This window comes from Lactuca serriola, chromosome 8, assembly GCF_051521515.1.
Source record: "Lactuca serriola cultivar US96UC23 chromosome 8, Lser_US96UC23_V15, whole genome shotgun sequence".
Classification (NCBI taxonomy): domain Eukaryota; kingdom Viridiplantae; phylum Streptophyta; class Magnoliopsida; order Asterales; family Asteraceae; genus Lactuca; species Lactuca serriola.
This window is the reverse complement of record NC_136415.1, coordinates 337,372,634-337,382,456: the sequence shown is the minus strand read 5'-3', so window position 1 is coordinate 337,382,456 and position 9,823 is coordinate 337,372,634.

Below are 9,823 nucleotides of genomic sequence, written 5' to 3'. Positions count from 1 at the left end.
GAATTCGTAACTCCTTCATACGGACTCCGTTTTCGTCTATCTTTTTACCGTTGAGTTCCTATTAATGAGATCTTCAACTCTCATTTAGGTCACGTAAGCCAAAAACTGCTCGAACTAAAATTCGAGTTTCAGGTCGTGCACTATTAAACCGAATCTTAGAAAAATCATAAAAAATCATAACTTCCTCATACGAAGTAAAATTTGGGCGTTCTTTTTTTGTATGTTCTCGGTTTAACATATACTACAACTTTCATTTAGATTGCTAAGGCTAAAAGTCGCTCCATCGTAAATTTACTATTTAGGCTTCCCGGTGTCGTGTCGGTTTTATCGTAAAACTTCGACGGGCCATAACTTCTATGTTATAACTCGGATTTCGGCGTTCTTTATATATACGGAAACCTTGATACATATTCTATAACTTGGTTAAGACTATTTATTATAAATAATATTTTTCCAAAATGTCATTTTCGACACTTATTGCCTCTAAATTGACTAGCCCGGATCTACGGGCGTTACAATTATCTCCCCCTTAGGATGATTACGTCCCAGAATCATCAAGGAAACAAGGTAGTATAATGACTCCATACGTTATCTCTTCATACTAGGTAATAACTATAACTTCTATGTTTCTTCGAACGAGTATATAACTCTTGGACTCCTTGACTGCAGGCGGTGCTCGGTCTTGCACCTGCTCATTAGACTTTCAATCGTGACCTTCATGTCACAACCTCATTCTTTATCTGAGACTCCTTCTTCCTCTTAAAAGACTTAGGATAAGTTAATTTAATTACCACAATTGACCGATGTGTCATATTCTAATGACCTATCATCGTATGTAGCAACGCTTAGACTCAGGTCTCTTAGAGTCAAATTCCGGAATGGAATATGCCTTCCTTCATGGTCTAATGTGATATAATCACATTTTAACATGTAGCATTTCTAGCTACCAACTTCTTTGACAACAAGCGCGATACTTCTATTGATCGCTTTGATTTCAATCGTTGGTTTAAGTCGGACGCTACATCAAACTTGGTTCTCTGAATCACGTAACCTACTCATCGTAGTTGGACTTAATGTGATATGACCACTAGGTTTGGGATAACAACAATCTTCTTAGTCATTACCGAAACAATGGTAACGACATACTTGAATAAAACGAAATCAATTACTAGCTTCTTGGTAACCTTGTGACTTATCCTGATCCAAGTGTGAGTCCTGTGCTTCCGGTAGTATATGCCTCTACTACCATTCACGACCACTCATACTCGTTCCAAGTTTTCTCTCGTTGTTTTCCAAGTCATTATCGCAAAAAAAAAAAAAAATTATAACACATAAAATTGTGTCCAAACAATTAGAAAAAATTCCACTAGACTCTACTAGGACTTCTTGTATGCGTATCTTCAATCATCAATTCTTCTTCAACTTGGTTGGTGGTGGAAATTCCATGCGATGGGATAAATTCATTGATTATACCAAAAGTTCTTTCTTTCTGCTAATCGAAAGTGTACTTCTCCCGTACAAGATGTATTTATTTATTAGACACATTCTAAAGGCAAGATACCTCTCTTATGATATCTTCCAACAAGCGTCATTCACTATCGTAAGCCTCCTCGTTTCCTCCATTTACTCAATTCGCTACGAGCCTTCACCATGACGTTACATTCATGGAAGCATGCGTTCAGCACATCGAGACGAGAATATAGATAGAGAAGATTTTAGACGCATAATCCTCTTAAAAGTTACATGCCAGTTCTAATACCGTAATTAAATGTTTAGAAATCTGAACGCATAAAATTTCCAGATCCAGTTGGCAACAGACCATAGATCCGATCATATAATGCATATCATAAATCATTTAGCACATAAAAGCATGTTAGGAATTTTGCCTAAATAAGCTAGTGCTTGTGTCTATTCAGGTGTATTACCTAAGACACACTCCTCACCATCATTGCTTAGCATTCTAAGTTTAAGTCTAGAAATAAGTCCATATTCCTTGTTCGCTTAAACTAATGCTCTGATACCAACTGTGACATCCTCATTTTCACAGACAGAAAATACCGATTTATTTTGTTTATGCTTTACAAAAATTATAGTAGTTCTTTTCATAAAAATGTTGCGGAATTTGTTCCCAGAAAAATACGATAAATACGTTATCAAAACATTTTCGAAAAAATGTATTTTATTCATTTTAGAACGTTTGGGATGTCATCGTCAATACAGGAACATTAGCATAAATGGAACTTATATTTATTACACTAGTGATCTACATCTCTTTAATCTCTCAGTGTAATGTCACTTCATATCGACACCTGCGATATAAATAAACTAAGTGGGTTAGGTTGCGAAACCTGGTGAGTACATAGGGTTTTCAACCCACAATAATATAATTATTATGTTCAATCATCAAACAATTAACCCAATTACCATCACCATTATCTTCTTTATTCCTAAGTACCCTCCTTAAGGATTTATCCTAAGGGTCGTTTCCTACATAATATTATACCTCTCATCTTCTTACACCGCATCTCCTTAGCATAAACGGAACTTATATTTATTACACTATTAATTTTTTTTTTAAAAGGGGATATATTTTTTCAGGTGCAAAAATGGTCTCTTAGGAGTGAAAAGACAAATATACCCTCATGTGGAAGGCAAATGAGGGGGTTACCAACAACAACTTAACGAAAGTTAAGTCGGGAGACCAATTCTATGTACAAACTAGGCCAAAAGGACCATGAGTCCAAAAAAGTTGAGGTTTGGACTAAAACCCCAAAAAAATGCATACCGCAGGGACCATTTTTGTTAAATTTTCTTATATAAATCTTTACAATTTTGGTCCTTATTTATGTACCTAGACTTATGCCACATATTTGCATCGATAACTGAAGGGTTTTGAGCATTCTAACACTTCCTAAGTGTACATGCAACCCTAATAAACCTTGGATCTATGTTTGTCTAAGATACATGCAAATAATTATTTTTACACGGTTCATATCCTAACTAGCATGGTCATGGGGAACATGAATCAAATAAAGCTAGTAGAAATACTTACCTTGTAGTAGTAGTTGATTGCTTGGAGTTTTAGAGCTTAGCACCAATAGTGTGAATGCCTCAAATGGAGATCGCAAATCACCACAAACTTGGAACTTTGAGAGAATAGCCACAACTATCTTGAAATTGGCCCTCTTGCTTTACTCACTTCAACTAGTATCCACTAGCCTCATTTCAAGAACCAAAGCCTCCTTTATATAGTGTGGTGGATTAGGGTTACATCATGTAAACCCTAATACCCATGTCTCTTCATTTCCATGAGATCCATGGGTTAAAGCTCCATGGAGCATCCATGGACTTTTCATGCAAGCCTAGCCCATTCCAAATAAGCATTAGCCCACACTATATAAATATAGAAGCCTATATTTAATTAGTAATATCTTTGATCTCTAAATTAATCCTAGATTAATTATAGATCAATACTAATTAAATAATATGATCTTATATTAATATATTAGAACTTATAATATATTAATAAATCATAACTTGTACTATTCTCAAAAGATTATCCATAAATTGTTCGGGTGAAGTGCAACCCAAATGGACCATGCCGGGTCGGCTCAAGTACATACCAAATATAGTTATGGACTTAGAGACTATATCCAACAGTCTCCCACTTGGATAAGTCTAATAACTATAGTTGCAAGTATGACTTCAAAAACCGATCAGCAATCGTAGCTCTTTAAACTCTGTTGAACTAGAACGCGCCATTTAAGATAAGTGATCATATAATCCTTTGTTCTAGATATCTGCCGGACAAATACATGGAACATGGTCTTACTTATTGTCCAGCATTTGTTTCCCGATTTCCAATTTGTTTGACATAGAACTTAACTGAACACATCAATTTAGTTCTGACCGGGCCCGGTACATAGGTCAAAACAAAATCATCGAGGGGCCCAGATATCGCTTCTAATCCTAGAAGGAATAGATAAACTTTGACTCATATGTTTGTTCTACCACTTATTGAATTATACACAGAGGCACGTTTTATAGCATCGAGTTACCAATGCGTTTTCGTACAATAAATGCATAACCAACTCGTAAGTAACAAATCATATCTCTAGGTCTGAAGACTTATATGATATTACCGTCTCACGATCACTCGAGATAAAATTCCATGATGTGATTCCAGTGAGCGTGGGTTGAGTCCAATGCTCAGAACTTATGAGCACTCATGATTGTTGTAGCCCCGTCCAACACCTTAGACCTCTGCAACCAATCATGATAGTCTTGATTCATAACTACTTCTGACATATGACCGACTGTGGAGGTTTGAATAGTATGATATACCAAACATAATTATTCTGGAAGTCAAAACATGAAAAAGAAATATAGTAAACGATCGACAAGAGATAGAAACACTTTACTCATAAATAAAACACCTTTTATTCATCATCTAATGTCAATGACACTTTACAGATTTCATAATTTATCTAACTACTAAAACTTATATCATCCTTCAGCCCTATGCTCCGAGCATGCTGGAGATGCTTAACCCTACTCAGTCCCTTCGTGAGGGGATCCGTTGGGTTCTCATCCGATGATACCCTCTTTGCCACGAGGATTCCTTCTTATATTCGATGTCTGATGAAGTGATATTTTCCGTCAGTGTGTCTGGATCTCCCATGATCTCTTGGTTCCTTGGCTAAGGCAACCGCACTATTGCTGTCACAGAAAATCTCCATTGGCTCCTTTATAGCTGGTACAACTCCAAGATCTCCGATGAAGTTCTTTAGCCATATAGCCTCCTTTGCTACCTCACTCGCTGCTATATACTCTGATTCACAAGTGGAATCAGCCACCGTCTCTTGCTTGGAACTTTTCCAATTAATTGCCCCTCCGTTAAGAGTAAAGACCCAGCCCGACTGAGAGCGGAAATTATCCCTATCAGTCTGGAAGCTAGCATCACTATACCCTACAACTCTCAAGTCATCACTCCCACCGAGGGTAAGGACCCAGTCCTTAGTCCTCCGCAGGTACTTGAGGATATTCTTTACCGCAGTCCAGTGTGCTTTGCCAGGGTTTCCCTGATACCTACTAACCATGATCAAATCAAAGGCTACATCAGGTCGAGTACACGTCATAACATACATGATCGATCCTACAGCTGAAGCATAAGGTAGTTGACTCATTTCTGCTATCTCATCCTCAGTACTAGGGCTTTGTGTCTTACTCAATCTGGCTTTACTCTGAATAGGTAACTCACCTTTCTTGGGATTATGCATGTTGATTATTTTCAACAATGTGTCCACATAGGTGCTTTGACTAAGTCCAATTAGTCTTTTACTCCTGTTTTTCAAAATCCTTATCCCTATGATATAGGCAGCTTCACGAAGGTCCTTCATAGAGAAACACTTCCCAAGCCAGGACTTTACTTCCTGCAGGGTTGGGATGTCATTTGCTATGAGAAGTATGTCATCCACATATAGTACCAAAAAACTTTCTCATCAAAGCAAAGATTCCATCTACGAGGTTCATGTTTCAATCCATAAATGGATTTGTCGAGTTTACACACACTATTGGGGTACTCTGTACTGATAAAAACCTCTGGCTGAACCATGTAAACATCTTCAGTCAACTTTCCATTAAGGAAAGCGGTTTTGACATCCATTTACCATATTTCATAGTCATGAAATGCAGCAATGGCTAACAGAACCCTAATAGACTTTATCTTGGCCACGGGTGAGAAGGTTTCATCATAATCAACTCCTGGAGTTTGAGAATAACCCTTTGCAACTAGTCGTGCCTTATAAGTGTGTACATTACCATCCATGTCGGTCTTCTTCTTGAAGATCAATTTGCACCCAACTACCTTACGATCAAGTACATTGTCAACCAAGTTCCAAACTTCATTGCCATACATGGACTGTATCTCGCTATCCATCACCTCTTTCCATTTAGCAGCCTCAGGGCCTGCCATGGCTTCCGTGTAGCTGTTAGGCTCATCCAGACCTACTAGTGTCTCATCACTAATAAGTGTCTCACCTTCTGCAGTAATATGGAAACCATAGTAATGCTCAGGTGCATTCCTAACTCTTGTGGAACGCCTCAGATGTACAGATTTGTCAATTGGCTCAACAGGAGGTTCCTCCTTAAGTTGAGGGCTAGGGTTTACACACTCTATTGTGGTACTCTGTACTGATAAAACCCTCTGGCTGAACCATGTGAACATCTGCAGCCAACCTTCCATTAAGGAAAGCAGTTTATGACATCCATTTACCATATTTCATAGTCATGAAATGCAACAATGGCTAACAGAACCCTAATAGACTTTATCTTGGCCACTGGTGAGAAGGTTTCCTCATAATCAACTCCCAGAGTTTGAGAATAACCCTTTGCAACCAGTTGTGCCTTATAAGTGTGTACATTTGTAACAGCCCGGATTCCCAGGTATTATTCATTTATTTATTTTGATGATTTGTGAGGGGACTCGGCGAGTTGGAGCCTAGACTCGTCGAGTATGATCGCGGATGTGGACACGGGTTCGCGCCTGGACTCGGCGAGTCCAAGGAATGGACTCGGCGAGTCCAAGGAATGGACTCGGCGAGTCCGTGCTGTTTGATGAAACCCTAATTTCTCGGGTTTGGGGTCTATTTAAAGGTCCTTATGGCCGTCATTTGTGCTCACCAGCCCCCAGAGCGAAACCCTAGTGCATTTGAGCGTGTGGAGTGAGAGAAGGAGCCATTATCAACCATTGGAGGTGTTATTTAGCAAGGGAAAGGAGGTTTTAGTCAAGAGGAAACAAGAGGATCAACTTCCTGAAGATTTGAGGTCCAGAATATCACGTTTGAGGTACTATTTTCGAGCTATTCTCTGTTATGTTGATGTTCATATTGATTTAGGGTTTGTTGAGCCCTTTTGTGGCTAGATCTAGTGCCTAATTGGTTCCATAAACGAGTTAGGTTCTGGATCTGGACCCTTGGAGGTCCAGAGTGTCCCTTTGTCCAAGCTTTTTATGAATCCATGGGGGTTTTGGATTGGGGTCCTTGTGCTTGAGGTCAAAACACCATTTATGAGTCATGGGATGTGTTATGAGCGCCAAGACATGAACTTTACGTGATGAATGTGTTTGGGAGGGCCAGATTTATGAGCTATTGGAGCGGATTTGACCTCAGAAGTGAGATTGAGTTGGTGCATGGCATGGACTCGCCGAGTCCGAAGAACAGACTCGGCGAGTAGCATGAAGTTTGTCCTTAACCACTCAGCGAAGTGGTCTTGTCGAGTTAAGGGTCGACTCAGTGAGTCAGGGAGAGTTAGAGAGGGTTGACAGGTGGACTGAGTCGAGCTGGAACTCGCCGAGTTGTTCTTGAGACTCGGTGCGTTGAGTCGTGGTGGCCCCGCGATTCATTCCAGGTGGAACTCGTCGAGTCAGGGGAGTACTCGACGAGTCAAAAGAGAATCCTAGAGAGTTGGTGAACACGTATAGACTCGCCGAGTCGCTCTAGTGCACTCGCAGAGTCCGGTCAAAGTTGACCATTGACCAGAGTTGACCAGTGTTGACTTGATGGGGGTAGTCAACCCTAGTTGAGAAAGTGTTAATTAGAGGATCGAGCGCGAGTGACTTCCGGGATTTGCGAGTTATCGAGATACGCGAGGTGAGTCTTCTCACTATACTTTACCTTGAGTAGGTAACCAGAGTTATGTGACAGAGTATTTGTATGCTATGTATGTTATGTGTTGTACTGTATTATTTCTATGTGATTTATGTTGTGCATGTTTACAGAGTTAGAACCGGAAGGTTCCCAGAGTTAGAACCAGAGGGTTCACAGAGTTAGAACCGGAAGGTTCACAGAGTAGGGTCCACGGACCCACAGAGTTATAGCCTCGAGTGGCTAATATGTGTTATGTGCGGTATTTTGGGGAACTCACTAAGCTTCGTGCTTACAGTGTTTTGTGTTATGTGTTTCAGGTTTCTCTCAGGATCACGGGACTGCACCGGCTTGATTGTACACACCAGAGAAAGAGTCATGTTTTGAGGATCCTGGTTCATTATGCAAGTGAAAATGGAGTTATGTTTTGTAATTCGATTATGAATGAGATTTTAAGCAAAGTGTTTTTAAGAATTAAACGATTATTTTTAAACGAAAAAAAATTGCTTTGGAATTTTCGGTGTTACAAGTTGGTATCAGAGCCTTGGTTTGAGGGATTCGGATGCACCTTCGGGTAAATCTGGACTCAAACTGAGGAAGTACGAAAAGTTTTCAAATAAATAATTTTCTAAAGCGAATAAGAGTTCAAAGAGAAAGCAAGAAAGAGCAGTGTGTGCAATCAGCCAGAGCCCGAACGGTGATTTCTCAAAATACCCTTACTTTTGTGTCATGTGATATTTATGATGCACTTTATGAGATATTATTGCATGCTAGAGACAGGCTAGGTATTTCATATCTTAGGACTAGAGTGGCCTGATTTGTGATGCCTTAGCCTAGGGATTGCTGTTATATGCGATGTTCTTTTGAGTTTGTGATGAGTGAGAATATTTAGTTGGAATCCTATAGGGGATCTAAGTAGAGGAGTAATTTAGGGGAGATACCTAGATAAGTACCGTGGTACTTAGTGAATGAATAGTTAGAACCCGCGAGGGGAAGATTTGCAGAGTTCGGTGGTACTTTCGAGGATGAGCAGAGCAAGTGGAGTTATCACCCAGAGTGAGTCCTATGTATTCTTTGATGCTCAAATGCTGCTTGCTTCGTGCTTTGTGGAACCCTCAATGATGGGAGTCGGCTACCATGCGAATATGACGATATTCAGCAGGTAGATGGCTGGCATCATTAGGAGCTCTTCAGCAGCTGATGGCAGAGAAGTGTTGGAATCTAGGAAGAGCCTAGGGAGTAACCTTAGCCAGATGAGTGCACTGGCAGAGTAGATAATTTCGCTGGGGAGCGAGTACGTGCGACGGAATTGATAAGCGAGAAGGTCGAGCAGCTACTTAGGAGCCCCAGGATAGTCCGTGTGGAAAGTATGGGTCGATGTGGCAGGTAGTATGGGCCCGTACTACTGAAAGCAAAGGACCCATACTTGATACAGGGAGTATTCTGAAGGTTCTAAGGAGCAGATGGAGGAGTGATGTTATGGTTCGAGTACCATACATCGGAGCATATTGAAGAGTGATGTTATGGTTCGAGTACCATACATCGGAGCATATTGAGGAGTGATGTTATGGTTCGAGTACCATACATCGGAGCATATTGAAGAGTGATGTTATGGTTGGAGTACCATACATCGGAGTAGATTGAGGAGTGATGTTATGGTTCGAGTACCATACATCGGAGCAGATGGAGGAGTAATGTTATGGTTTGAGTACCATACATCGGAGCAGATGAAGGAGTGATGTTATGGTTCGAGTACCATACATCAGAGCATATTGAGGAATGATGTTATGGTTCGAGTACCATACATCGGAGCGGATTGAGGAGTGATGTTATGGTTCGAGTACCATACACCAGAGCATATTGAGAAGAGATGTCATGGGATGAGTACCATGGTTCGTAGTGAATGATGCTTGTAGTTCCCCGGTTATCCGGTGATGATTGACGAGGTAGAGATTGGACGCTATGGGTTTTAGGCCAGTGGGCCAGGATTGAGTTCCAAGAGGTGTCCCTTGAGAGGGAGGTCGAGAGCCTTTCAGAGTATTTTGGTAAGGAGGGGATAATTTCCGTCTAAGTTGAGCAACCAGTTGATAGAGGAGATGTCACCTTCTATGACCTGGGTGGTGCTATTTTGTTCGTGTGCGGAACATGAGAGGCATGATGTTTAAGTTTTGGGTTTGGGG